Below are 15,260 nucleotides of genomic sequence, written 5' to 3'. Positions count from 1 at the left end.
CACCCCACTACATATTCTTTGCCCCTGTATGACTTTCCAATGATGTCCGGGATGCTGAACCATACGCTATGCTGCCACAGTCTATTACAGATCAGATCAGTGCAACATACATGGTCCTCAATGAGGAACGCCCAGCCCCCCCTCCACTCCTTCCCCGTCAGACCGGCTCAATGCAACATACATGGTCCTCGATGAGGAACGCCCAGCCCCCCCTCCACTCCTTCCCCGTCAGACCGGATCAATGCAACATACATGGTCCTCGATGAGGAACGCCCAGCCCCCCCTCCACTCCTTTCCCGTCAGACCGGATCAATGCAACATACATGGTCCTCGATGAGGAACAGCCGTACCAATTGCCCTTTTGACCTCAGCCATGACGCATTCAACACATAATTTACATCCTCCCTCCTATCCAGCACTCCAGGAAGCTCCTCTCTCGTTCTCTCTCTCCCCCTCTGCACCTCCTCTGACAAATTTGCAGAGCTATTCACTTGGACAAACACTTTGGCCATCATCTCTGCCTTCTCCTCATCTGTTACTGCCACATCCTTCCCACTCCCTTCTGACCCCACTCATCTTCTTAATCATCCCCCACACTTCTCCCACAGGTGTCGCCCTTCCAATGGTGTCACAGAACTGACACAACCAAGGGCTTGCTAATACTGAATCAGACTGAGGGATAGTTCTCCTCACCAGGGCCTGCTGATACTGAATCAGATTGAGGGATAGTTCTCCTCACCAGGGCCTGCTGATACTGAATCAGACTGAGGGATAGTTCTCCTCACCAGGGCCTGCTTATACTGAATCAGACTGAGGGATAGTTCTCCTCACCAGGGCCTGCTGATACTGAATCAAACTGGGGGATAGCTCTCCTCACCAGGGCCAGGGCCTGCTGATACTGAATCAGACTGATGGATAGTTCTCCTCACCAGGGCCTGCTGATACTGAATCAGACTGAGGGATAGTTCTCCTCACCAGGGCCTGGGCCTGCTGATACTGAACCAGACTGAGGGATAGTTCTCCTCACCAGGGCCTAGGCCTGCTGATACTGAATCAGACTGAGGGATAGTTCTCCTCACCAGGGCCTGCTTATACTGAATCAGACTGAGGGATAGTTCTCCTCACCAGGTCCTGCTGATACGGAATCAGACTGATGGAGGTTCTGTGTCCTTTTCAGTACTCTAAACGCCCAGTTCCTACTCCACACTCCTCCTTCTACCATGGGACTGCTTTCCTCCTCCTCCTCCCTGAACTCTTAGGTATAGCCTCAGTAGCTGCCCCCACTAACACTGTTCTCACCCAGTTATTCATACTATCCACATCCCCTCTCATATCCACCCATCACCTGTTCACTCATCAGCTCCTGAAACTGATCCCACTTTGCACTTCCTAACACCCACCTGCCTACTCCATCCACTGACACCTCCTCCTCCCTCCTCCCTCCAGCCTACTGTGCATGGTAGTGATCACTCCCTACTGTCGACTCCTCCCATACCTCCCACTCGCAGATTCCTGCCATCACTAGATACCAGAGTGAGGTCCAAGGCAGATTCTTTCCTTGTGGCTGCATCGATCCTAGTCCCTCAGCCATCATATCTTTAACTTTAACTTCTATTAGATTTTCTATCACTTGGCCATTTCCATCCATCAGTCCCCCCCCCCCCTTGAGAGGAGCTATGCGTCACCTTGGACATGATATCCTTGAGAGGCGTTATGTGTCACCTTGGAAAGCCCTGCTATCCTTAAGAGGCGCTAGACGTCACCTTGGAAAGCCCTGCTATCCTTGAGAGGCGCTAGACGTCACCTTGGAAAGCCCTGCTATCCTTGGGAGGCGCTAGACGTCGCCTTGGAAAGCCCTGCTATCCTTGGGAGGCGCTAGACGTCACCTTGGAAAGCCCTGCTATCCTTGGGAGGCGCTAGACGTCGCCTTGGAAAGCCCTGCTATCCTTGGGAGGCGCTAGACGTCACCTTGGAAAGCCCTGCTATCCTTGAGAGGCGCTAGACGTCACCTTGGAAAGCCCTGCTATCCTTGGGAGGCGCTAGACGTCACCTTGGAAAGCCCTGCTATCCTTGAGAGGCGCTAGACGTCACCTTGGAAAGCCCTGCTATCCTTAAGAGGCGCTAGACGTCACCTTGGAAAGCCCTGCTATCCTTGAGAGGCGCATTATCTTAATGTGATGAAGAGTTCAGACCTTGGTAGAGAATTGGACTCAGGAATGAAGATATGGGAGAAGGTGTGAGTTGTAATGCCACACAAACCAGTTCAGTCATTGGCACCATGCTGCTTTTTATTTATTTATTTATTGCTACATTTCTGATGCAGATTTCTTCAGTTAATCCACAACCGAGACGGGAGACTCCGTTGCTCCAGCATGCCCCAGGGCCTCTCGCTGGAGTGCATAGTCACACCACAACGCACAGTCAACTCATTCTGTTTGTTTACTAGTAATACTTGGATCAACAGCCTGAAATCCAGTCTTTTGGGCCATCATGCCACTCCTTGTCATTAGAATGATAGTAGAATGATAGTAGAATGATAGTAGAATGATAGCGCAAACAGCCTGGATTTCAGGCTGTTGATCAACATCGTACATTCTTTTTATCAAAACAATGTGCTCAGGGTGATGTCAACAACCATCCCCTTATTCAAGACCTGTAAAACGTATTACTACCTTATATCACAGCGCCACAAAATCAACCTTTCAGTATCACAGATCTAATGATCAACGCAAATTACCAAGTTGATTATTGCCCGCGATACAAATCATTGATTACTTTAAGTCATGCATAATATTTTCTCCTCGCATTTAATAGTTTTAAATGATCGATACATTCTAGATTTACCTATCCTAAGCATTGCTACATTGTGTAGCGTTACAGTTGTTTTAATATATATTTTTTAAACACAGTATTCAAGACAGGATGATGGTAGTGAATTAGATCACACAGGAAGTGAATTAGTTCACACAGGAAGTGAATTAGTTCACACAGGAAGTGAATTAGTTCACACAAGGAAGTGAATTAGTTCACACAGGAAGTGAATTAGTTCACACAAGGAAGTGAATTAGTTCACACAGGAAGTGAATTAGTTCACACAGGAAGTGAATTAGTTCACACAGGAAGTGAATTAGTTCACACAAGGAAGTGAATTAGTTCACACAGGAAGTGAATTAGTTCACACAGGAAGTGAATTAGTTCACACAGGAAGTGAATTAGTTCACACAGGTCAAGAAAGGGTTACAGCATAATTATTATTATTTATATTTTTTTGTTCAGTCGTCTCTCCTTGAGGCAGCTCTATTACGTTCAATTAAATAGGAAGGATGCATAATAATTCACATGCATACATAGTTCGATTGATATGGACAACGGTGCAACATTTGAACAGAATGTAAACCGTAAAAAGAGGCATCAACACAGGCCTCCTAAATCAGTGGGTTCTTAGTTCTTACAGAATGATACTGTACGAGTCTGAGGCTACTTCCAAAAATGACACCCTATTCCCTACATAGTGCACTACTTTGTACCAGAGCCCTATGCCCCCCCCCCTCCCCCAGGTCAAAAAGTTATGCACTAGTACCATAGGGAACGTAGCTTGAATATTGAATTTCCCCAGAAGACCGTTTTGCCAATTCAAATGTCAGTTGTTCTGTTTCAACATGTGGTACTTCACGCACTGTTGGGTGTTTCTTATGAGGAACATACATCCTCCTAAACCACAGTATACACCATAGTCTTCCCTCTAAACAAAAAAAAACATTCAATTATATAGCTACTAATATGCTAAACATTCCTTTAAAAACAGAGATTACAATAGATCAAATAAACTGAAAATCGTGCAGAATTTTTTTATTTTCTTCTGAAATGTCTAGATGCCTTGCTTTTTAACTAAATATATTCTCATATTCTAGATCGTAATTTTATTGATCAAGGCTGTTTCCACTGGAAGCACAACTCTAATATGTTGTCTAATTATTGGCAAAAGAGAAGATCTGATTGGCCAAAAATACCAATTAGTGGCAAAAGAGCCGATCTGATTGGTCAAAAAGACCAATTAGTGGAAAAAAAAGATCAGAATTGGGCTGCCTGTGTAAACACACTGGATGTCAATATGTCTGATTCTAAAGATGTTAATTCCATAAAATACAGTTTAGATAGTAATAGATAGATAGTAATAGATAACTGTATATCTGTGGTGAAATTCACTCTGAATAGAATTTAACAATTGAATCAAATCTCCCAAACATGTTCTGTTTTTAGAAAACAATGTTTCCTTATTTCTTTTAAAACTCGGCAAGTCAGTTGAGAAACAAATTGTTATTTTACAATGACGACCTAGGAACAGTGGGTTAACTGTCTTGTTCAGGGGAACAGTGGGTTAACTGCCTTGTTCAGGGGAACAGTGGGTTAACTGCCTTGTTCAGGGGAACAGTGGGTTAACTGCCTTGTTCAGGGGAACAGTGGGTTAACTGCCTTGTTCAGGGGAACAGTGGGTTAACTGTCTTGTTCAGGGGAACAGTGGGTTAACTGCCTTGTTCAGGGGAACAGTGGGTTAACTGCCTTGTTCAGGGGAACAGTGGGTTAACTGTCTTGTTCAGGGGAACAGTGGGTTAACTGCCTTGTTCAGGGGAACAGTGGGTTAACTGTCTTGTTCAGGGGAACAGTGGGTTAACTGCCTTGTTCAGGGGAACAGTGGGTTAACTGCCTTGTTCAGGGGAACAGTGGGTTAACTGTCTTGTTCAGGGGAACAGTGGGTTAACTGCCTTGTTCAGGGGAACAGTGGGTTAACTGCCTTGTTCAGGGGAACAGTGGGTTAACTGCCTTGTTCAGGGGAACAGTGGGTTAACTGCCTTGTTCAGGGGAACAGTGGGTTAACTGCCTTGTTCAGGGGAACAGTGGGTTAACTGCCTTGTTCAGGGGAACAGTGGGTTAACTGCCTTGTTCAGGGGAACAGTGGGTTAACTGCCTTGTTCAGGGGAACAGTGGGTTAACTGCCTTGTTCAGGGGAACAGTGGGTTAACTGCCTGTTCAGGGGAACAGTGGGTTAACTGCCTTGTTCAGGGGAACAGTGGGTTAACTGCCTTGTTCAGGGGAACAGTGGGTTAACTGCCTTGTTCAGGGGAACAGTGGGTTAACTGCCTTGTTCAGGGGAACAGTGGGTTAACTGCCTTGTTCAGGGGAACAGTGGGTTAACTGCCTTGTTCAGGGGAACAGTGGGTTAACTGCCTGTTCAGGGGAACAGTGGGTTAACTGCCTTGTTCAGGGGAACAGTGGGTTAACTGCCTTGTTCAGGGGAACAGTGGGTTAACTGCCTTGTTCAGGGGAACAGTGGGTTAACTGCCTTGTTCAGGGGAACAGTGGGTTAACTGCCTTGTTCAGGGGGTTAACTGCCTTGTTCAGGGGAACAGTGGGTTAACTGCCTTGCTCAGGGGAACAGTGGGTTAACTGCCTTGTTCAGGGGAACAGTGGGTTAACTGCCTTGTTCAGGGGAACAGTGGGTTAACTGCCTTGTTCAGGGGAACAGTGGGTTAACTGCTTTGTTCAGGCGAACAGTGGGTTAACTGCCTTGTTCAGGGGGCAGAACGACAGATTTGTACCTTGTCAGCTCGGGGATTTGACCTCGCAACCTTTTGGTTATTCAAAAAGCAAGTAACACCAGCAACCCTTCATGCATGGTTAGTTATAATATTGGCACCACAGTCCCTCTAAACAAGCTAATGCATATGAAGACTATAAATATTTCTTAATGGAAGACGTTGGTAATTTTGTTGTTTTCAAACAACGTGTCACTTGTTCATACAATATTACATTCATATCTACATCATGACAGGTAATAAGATACCATATTGCACATATCCCGGAAGGAGTGAAGGTGGTGGACCACAAATGAAAAGAAAAAGTCCCTTAATGAAATAGAAAATGTTGCCTGGGGCTCAACACATACATCTACCTAACTCTATGGGGCTCAACACATACATCTACCTAACTCTATGGGGCTCAACACATACATCTACCTAACTCTATGGGGCTCAACACATACATCTACCTAACTCTATGGGATCAACACATACATCTACCTAACTCTATGGGATCAACACATACATCTACCTAACTCTATGGGCTCAACACATACATCTACCTAACTCTATGGGCTCAACACATACATCTACCTAACTCTATGGGCTCAACACATACATCTACCTAACTCTATGGGCTCAACACATACATCTACCTAACTCTATGGGCTCAACACATACATCTACCTAACTCTATGGGCTCAACACATACATCTACCTAACTCTATGGGCTCAACACATAAACCTACCTAACTCTATGGGATCAACACATACATCTACCTAACTCTATGGGCTCAACACATACATCTACCTAACTCTATGGGCTCAACACATAAACCTACCTAACTCTATGGGCTCAACACATAAACCTACCTAACTCTATGGGTACAACACATACATCTACCTAACTCTATGGGCTCAATATATAAATCTACCTAACTCTATGGGCTCAACACATAAATCTACCTAACTCTATGGGCTCAACACATAAACCTACCTAACTCTATGGGTACAACACATACATCTACCTAACTCTATGGGCACAACACATAAACCTACCTAACTCTATGGGCTCAACACATACATCTACCTAACTCTATGGGCTCAACACATAAATCTACCTAACTCTATGGGCTCAACACATAAATCTACCTAACTCTATGGGCTCAACACATACATCTACCTAACTCTATGGGTACAACATATAAATCTACCTAACTCTATGGGTACAACATATAAATCTACCTAACTCTATGGGTACAACACATACATCTACCTAACTCTATGGGCACAACACATAAACCTACCTAACTCTATGGGCTCAACACATACATCTACCTAACTCTATGGGTACAACATATAAATCTACCTAACTCTATGGGTACAACATATAAATCTACCTAACTCTATAAATCTAACTCTATGGGTACAACACATAAATCTACCCTAAGGGCCTGTTTCCCAGATACAGATTAAGCCTAATTCTGGACAATTTCAATTTGTTTAACTAGGCAAGTCAGTTAAGAACAAATTCTTATTTACAATGACGGCCTACCGGGGAACAGTGGGTTAACTGCCTTGTTCAAAGGCAGAACGAGAGATTTTTACCTGGTCAACTCTGGGATTCGATCCAGCAACCTTTAGGTTACTAGTCCAATGCTCTAATCACTAGGTTACCTGCATCTAAAACACTTTTTCAATGGAACATCTCCTCGACAAGGACTGTGTGTCTGGGGATCCGGTCCTATAACTAGGACTGTGTGTCTGGGGATCCGGTCCTATAACTAGGACTGTGTGTCTGGGGATCCGGTCCTATAACTAGGACTGTGTGTCTGGGGATCCGGTCCTATAACTAGGACTGTGTGTCTGGGGATCCGGTCCTATAACTAGGACTGTGTGTCTGGGGATCCGGTCCTATAACTAGGACTGTGTGTCTGGGAACCCGGCCCTATAACTAGGACTGTGTGTCTGGGAACCCGGTCCTATAACTAGGACTGTGTGTCTGGGGATCCGGTCCTATAACTAGGACTGTGTGTCTGGGGATCCGGTCCTATAACTAGGACTGTGTGTCTGGGAACCCGGCCCTATAACTAGGACTGTGTGTCTGGGAACCCGGCCCTATAACTAGGACTGTGTGTCTGGGGATCCGGTCCTATAACTAGGACTGTGTGTCTGGGAAGCCGGCCCTATAACTAGGACTGTGTGTCTGGGAATCCGGCCCTATAACTAGGACTGTGTGTCTGGGGATCCGGTCCTATAACAAGGACTGTGTGTCTGGGGATCCGGTCCTATAACTAGGACTGTGTGTCTGGGAACCCGGCCCTATAACTAGGACTGTGTGTCTGGGGATCCGGTCCTGTAACTAGGACTGTGTGTCTGGGAATCCGGCCCTATAACTAGGACTGTGTGTCTGGGAATCCGGTCCTATAACTAGGACTGTGTGTCTGGGAATCCGGTCCTATAACTAGGACTGTGTGTCTGGGGATCCGGTCCTATAACTAGGACTGTGTGTCTGGGAACCCGGCCCTATAACTAGGACTGTGTGTCTGGGAACCCGGCCCTATAACTAAAATAACATCATCTGGGACTCTGTGCCATTCATACAAACTCTGATAAGGTTATCGAATGAATCAATATGGTGTAAGAGTGAATGAATCAATATGGTGTAAGAATGAATCAATATGGTGTATGTAAGAATGAATCAATATGGTGTACGAATGAATCAATATGGTGTATGTAAGAATGAATCAATATGGTGTATGTAAGAATGAATCAATATGGTGTATGTAAGAATGAATCAATATGGTGTATGTAAAAATGAATCAATATGGTGTACGAATGAATCAATATGGTGTAAGAATGAATCAATATGGTGTACGAATGAATCAATATGGTGTAAGAATGAATCAATATGGTGTATGTAAGAATGAATCAATATGGTGTACGAATGAATCAATATGGTGTACGAATGAATCAATATGGTGTAAGAATAAATCAATATGGTGTACGAATGAATCAATATGGTGTAAGAATGAATCAATATGGTGTAAGAATGAATCAATATGGTGTAAGAATGAATCAATATGGTGTATGTAAGAATGAATCAATATGGTGTATGTAAGAATGAATCAATATGGTGTACGAATGAATCAATATGGTGTAAGAATGAATCAATATGGTGTAAGAATGAATTGCGTCTTTTCACTTTTGGTACAGTATGTTATGTTGGGCTATATGGTCCCTACTTCGTCGAAGGGAAATGACGATATTCATTTGCCTCGAACTCTAGGACCTGGGTTAGTGTACTGTTGTTGTCTTTACACTGGTTAATATCATAGAGAAAAGCACCAACTGTCCTGGTGCAAAACATGGCAATGGGGTAAAGCAATAACAACATATTTCCACCACAGATCAACAATCATAAGAGGGAGGGAACTACTAATCTCACAGAGCCAGACGAGAGGCTCAGAACCTGGTATGATAAGGTACAGGGCTGCCCAGCCCTCTTCCTGGAGATCTACTGTCCTGTAGGGTTTTCAGTCCAACCCTCTTCCTGGAGATCTACTGTCCTGTAGGTTTTCAGTCCAACCCTCTTCCTGGAGATCTACCGTCCTGTAGGTTTTCAGTCCAACCCTCTTCCTGGAGATCTACTGTCCTGTGGGTTTTCAGCCCAACCCTCTTCCTGGAGATCTACTGTCCTGTGGGTTTTCAGCCCAACCCTCTTCCTGGAGATCTACTGTCCTGTAGGTTTTCAGTCCAACCCTCTTCCTGGAGATCTACTGTCCTGTGGGTTTTCAGCCCAGCCCTCTTCCTGGAGATCTACTGTCTTGTAGGGTTTCAGCCCAACCCTCTTCCTGGAGATCTACTGTCTTGTAGGGTTTCAGTCCAACCTTCTTCCTGGAGATCTACTGTCCTGTGGGTTTTCAGCCCAACCCTCTTCCTGGAGATCTACTGTCCTGTAGGGTTTTCAGTCCAACCCTCTTCCTGGAGATCTACTGTCCTGTGGGTTTTCAGCCCAACCCTCTTCCTGGAGATCTACTGTCCTGTAGGTTTTCAGTCCAACCCTCTTCCTGGAGATCTACTGTCTTGTAGGGTTTCAGCCCAACCCTCTTCCTGGAGATCTACTGTCCTGTAGGTTTTCAGTCCAACCCTCTTCCTGGAGATCTACTGTCTGTATGTTTTCAGTCCAACCCTCTTCCTGGAGATCTACTGTCCTGTAGGTTTTCAGTCCAACCCTCTTCCTGGAGATCTACTGTCCTGTAGGTTTTCAGTCAAGGTCTGGTATAATATATTAGAACAAACCAACTCTGTAGCAGTAAAGTCTGACACGCGACATTAGGAGGCGACAAGATCTTTGATGCAGTTTGCAACATCTACTATGTTTTACTCCCATTATTGAAGGTTGGGAACGAGGCTTTTCAGAACAACAACAAACTCACTGTCCACGGCACATCTGAAACTAGATCTACACTTTGTTCATTATAATGGTAAATTGCTTGGTTCAGACAAAAGGGTGATTATTGGGTTACTGAAGGCAGTAGAACAGAGATCCTCCATTTCAGGAGGGAAAAAAACCTACCGAGATGTCTGTGAATAACTTTAAATGCAAATGGAACCAATTCTGGGGATGATTCCACCAACTAGCCGACCGACATATGTTCTGTTCGATCCCTAGTTATGAAAATAACAGGACACGACTTGACAGATATCATCGTCGTCTACAAGCAGTGGTGGGGACAGATCGATGAGGATAGAGGAGAGAGAGGGGACAGACAGGTCCAGCCTGGAGCTGTCTGTAGTTGCCAGTCTCGCCTGTATCCCCATACATCCCTGGAGTTTAGTCCACTGTCTGTTCTCTGCCGAAATAGTGGCAGAGGTTGAGCTCTTGATCCATCTCTGGTCTGAACAGCTGGGCATGACAATTGGGAGATGTTACCCCAAATCTGGATGTGTCTCACGTGAAGAGCTGCGGTCTGGACATTTCCCCACGAAGTCTGGCACTCGTTCACTTCGCATCTGTTTAGGGATTTGAGTCACAAATGAGAGAATGACAAAGTATGTAGCTAGTAGCTGGTAGCTAGTAGCTGGTAGCTAGTAGCTGGTAGCTAGTAGCTGGTAGCTAGTAGCTGGTAGCTAGCTACATATCGTTATAATATGGCTGAGAAGACCTTTGTCAAATGCTGGACAGGTTGCACTGTCAGAGATGATCTTGTCTAGAAGCTGGAGAGGCAGCCTGTGGATGGACAAACATACATACACCATTCAAAATATAGCTAGGACTTTTATTTATTTATATATAAATATAGCTAGGACTTTTATTTATAGATAAATATAGCTAGGACTTTTATTTATAGATATATATAGCTAGGACTTTTATTTATTTATATATATATATATATAGCTAGGACTTTTATTTATAGATAAATATAGCTAGGACTTTTATTTATAGATATATATAGCTAGGACTTTTATTTATAGATAAATATAGCTAGGACTTTTATTTATAGATATATATAGCTAGGACTTTTATTTATAGATATATATAGCTAGGACTTTTATTTATAGATATATATAGCTAGGACTTTTATTTATAGATATATATAGCTAGGACTTTTATTTATAGATAAATATAGCTAGGACTTTTATTTATATAGCTAGGACTTTTATTTATAGATATATATAGCTAAGAAAATAGGTAGCTGTTTTTAAATTGCACAAATGACCTTCCACAAATGTGATCCAAATGAGCTATTATGGCAAACAACCTGTGGCACATTAGAGAGGAATACAATGACAACCAATAAGTCGTGCTACATACGTTTAGTATTAGCTAGCTAGCTATTGTGGCTACCCCATTCATAGTCGCTAACTGCTTTAGCACGTATTGACGATAGTATTTTCTGGCCAGGGGAATTTTGTTTACATCCCCGACGCTCACTTTGAACTTTAAAACGCATCGCTTGTGGCACGGATTTTGGAAACATAAGGAACGTATATTTTATATAACGAGAAATTATATACAGTACCAGTCAAAGGTGTGGACACACCTACTCATTCAAAAGGTTTTTCTTAATTTTTACTATTTTCTACATTGTAGAATAGTAGTGAAGACGTGTTATTTCATAATTTTGACATATGGAATCATGTAGCAACCAAAAAGTGTTAAATAAATCAAAATATATTTTAAATTCTTCAAAGTACATTTTGGCTGATTTTCCTTCACTCTGTGATCCAACTCATCCCAAACCATCTCAATTGTGTTGACGTCGGGTGATTGCGGAGGCCAGGTCATCTGAAGCAGCACTCCATCACTCTCCTTCTTCCCTGTACAACTGACTAGGTATCCTCCCCTTTCCCTGTACAACTGACTAGGTATCCCCCCCCCCTTCCCTGTACAATTGACTAGGTATCCCCCCCTTTCCCCGTACAACTGACTAGGTATCCCCCCCTTTCCCCGTACAACTGACTAGGTATCCCCCCCTTTCCCCGTACAACTGACTAGGTATCCCCCCCTTTCCCCGTACAACTGACTAGGTATCCCCCCCTTTCCCCGTACAACTGACTAGGTATCCCCCCCTTTCCCTGTACAACTGACTAGGTATCCCCCCCTTTCCCTGTACAACTGACTAGGTATCCCCCCCCTTTCCCTGTACAACTGACTAGGTATCCCCCCCTTTCCCTGTACAACTGACTAGGTATCCCCCCCTTTCCCTGTACAACTGACTAGGTATCCCCCCCTTTCCCTGTACAACTGACTAGGTATCCCCCCCTTTCCCTGTACAACTGACTAGGTATCCCCCCCCGTTCCCTGTACAACTGACTAGGTATCCCCCCCTTTCCCTGTACAACTGACTAGGTATCCCCCCCTTTCCCTGTACAACTGACTAGGTATCCCCCCTTTCCCTGTACAACTGACTAGGTATCCCCCTTTCCCTGTACAACTGACTAGGTATCCCCCCTTTCCCTGTACAACTGACTAGGTATCCCCCCTTTCCCTGGACAACTGACTAGGTATCCCCCCTTTCCCTGTACAACTGACTAGGTATCCCCCCTTTCCCTGTACAACTGACTAGGTATCCCCCCTTTCCCTGTACAACTGACTAGGTATCCCCCCTTTCCCTGTACAACTGACTAGGTATCCCCCCTTTCCCTTTACAACTGACTAGGTATCCCCCCCTTTCCCTGTACAACTGACTAGGTATCCCCCCCCTTTCCCTGTACAACTGACTAGGTATCCCCCCTTTCCCTTTCCACTATGCTTCACGGTGGGAACCACACATGCAGAGATCATCCGTTCACCTACTCTGCGTCTCACAAAGACACAGCAGTTGGAACCAAAAATCTCAAATTTGTACTCATCAGACCAAAGGACAGATTTCCACTGGTCTAATGTCCACTGCTCATGTTTCTTTGCCCAACAAGTCTCTTCTTCTTATTGGTGTCCTTTAGTAGTGGTTTCTTTGCAGCAATTCAACCATTAAGGCCTGATTCATACAGTCTCCTCTGAACAGTTGATGTTGAGATGTGTCTGTTACTTGAACTCTGTGAAGCATTTATTTGGGCTGTAATCTGAGGTGCAGTTAACTCTGATGAACTTATCCTCTGCAGCAGAGGTAACTCTGGGTCTTCCTTTCCTGTGGCGGTCCTCATGAGAGCCAGTTTCAACATAACACTTGATGGTTTTGCGACTGCACTTGAAGAAACTTTAAAAGTTCTTGAAATTTCCGGATTAACTGACCTTCATGTCTTAAAGTAATGATGGACTGTCGTTTCTGTTTGCTTATTTTAGCTGTTCTTGCCATAATATGGACTTGGTCTTTTACCAAATAGGGTTATCTTCTGTATACCACACCTACCTTGTCACAACACAACTGACGCATTAAGGAAAGAAATTCCACAAATTTACTTTGAACAAGGCTCACCTGTTAATTGAAATGCATTCCAGGTGACTACCTCATGAATCTGGTTGAGAGAATGCCAAGCGTGTGCAAAGCTGTCATCAAGGCAAAGGGTGGCTACTTTGAAGAATCTCAAATATATTTTTATTTGTTGAACACTTTTTGTTGGTTACTACATGATTCCATATGTGTTATTTCATAGTTTGTCTTCACTATTATTCTACTTTTTTTTTTAAAGTCTAATAAATCAATTGAATACACACCATCAAAATAAATGATTTACTTATTTTAGGCAGGTCTAAAGAAACATTATGATATGAAGGAAATATGTTTCAGAAGAACAGAATGAGTTGGCCTACTGTACATTATATGGCTATGCACCATGCCATAGGCTGTTGGTTTGTTCATTTAGTAGACAAGAAGAATTAGCTGAAAAGGATATTTCTCCCATCCAGGAGCGCGTGAGCATATGAAGCAGGTCTTTATAGAGTTATTTGGCAACTTTAGCTGTGAATGATACAAACCTTAACATGTTTAAGACATTCTAATGCAGGAACAAGTGTGATGATTGAGAGGGGCGGTACAGGTGTTTATGATGCTAATGATCTGTTTCCGTTTCTACCGTTGTGACTAGATGGAGTAGGTCTACAGCTCCAAAGTGGCCGCGTCGGGGACAACAGTTGTTGACAACCGTAGCGTTGTCGCTAAGCCTAACCCTTTTCTTAACCTCATTCTCCCAAGCCACTACGTTAATTCACCTAACCTGTTAAAACGAATTATCCTAACCTGCCATGTCAGTTATCCTAACCTGCTTTATAAAACGAACCATCTGCCCTGACATACCATCAGTATTACCACACAGGAATGCGCACACATGTACGAAAACCCCAAATTGAGGGCCGCAATCATATTATTATCTCGCAGATGGCTACATAAGTAAACAAAGGACTGCCCAGCAAAAACTGGTCATCCAACAACTCTTACGTTTTAATCCTATTATAATCATTAAGATACTCACAGAAACTCTTCAAAGACACCAACATCATCAGTAAATGCTATATTCCCGGGGGGGGGGGGGGGGGGGGGGGCAATGTCCGTATTTGACACCCTCTTGCGAGCTCTTACGAGAACCAGTTCTACGATTTTTTTTGCCCCCCAGCCGTCTGACTGCCCTTTACGGAGATTGCGCTGTTGAACTGTCACACAAATCCTAAAGCCCTCCCCTCAATTTTCCTCCCATTACTGTAATTATGTAAAAAAATAAAAAACGTCTGAAACTAGATTGCCAGCATACTGGTGTTGACGAGAGAGAAAACAACTGTAGGGGGAGGTTTTCTTTTGCACTGTTCGACCAATCCAATGGATAAATTAATATGGAGTCCTTGATAACACAGAGTTTCTAAAGCCAGAGGCGCAACATTGCGGTACTTCCGGGAACACTTGCGAAACAGACCAGACCGGTGTTTGAGAAGTCAATGAGAGAAGTGAACAATTCTTCCTTCGACAACTAAAAGGCACAACCTACATCCGAGCCAATGTCTTATACGTAGTTCAAAGTGTTATTACTCCAACCTCGTGAAGGTAAAACAAGCATCAAAAAACAGACAAGTTTGTATTTTCGTAAAAAAAAAAATCTTTTTTTTTTTACAGGAGTGCCTTTTGATTTGACGTCATGCACATGCGCAGTTCGGCGATATATAGGACCGTTAGACCCAATGACGTGTTTCTACGGATGAGCTTTTTTCTTTTGCCAGCCAAGGTCGCCATGTGTGATCGGATAAGCAGC

The 15,260-nt window shown here is 43.8% G+C and overlaps 1 long non-coding RNA gene across 1 annotated transcript; it reads right to left on the bottom strand.

The window, feature by feature from the left end:
* Positions 1-2,266: 2,266 nt before the first annotated feature.
* LOC109882188 (uncharacterized) lies at positions 2,267-15,030 on the bottom strand. Its single transcript, XR_004210684.1, has 2 exons — positions 14,493-15,030; positions 2,267-10,809 (listed from the first exon to the last, which is right to left on the bottom strand). It is a non-coding gene; the product is annotated as an uncharacterized LOC109882188 (long non-coding RNA).
* Between the last annotated feature and the right edge of the window lie 230 nt (positions 15,031-15,260).

This window comes from Oncorhynchus kisutch, linkage group LG7, assembly GCF_002021735.2.
Source record: "Oncorhynchus kisutch isolate 150728-3 linkage group LG7, Okis_V2, whole genome shotgun sequence".
In the NCBI taxonomy this organism is placed as follows: Eukaryota; Metazoa; Chordata; class Actinopteri; order Salmoniformes; family Salmonidae; genus Oncorhynchus; species Oncorhynchus kisutch.
Note: the sequence above shows the minus strand (reverse complement) of the source record. Positions and strands in the feature narration are given on the sequence as shown.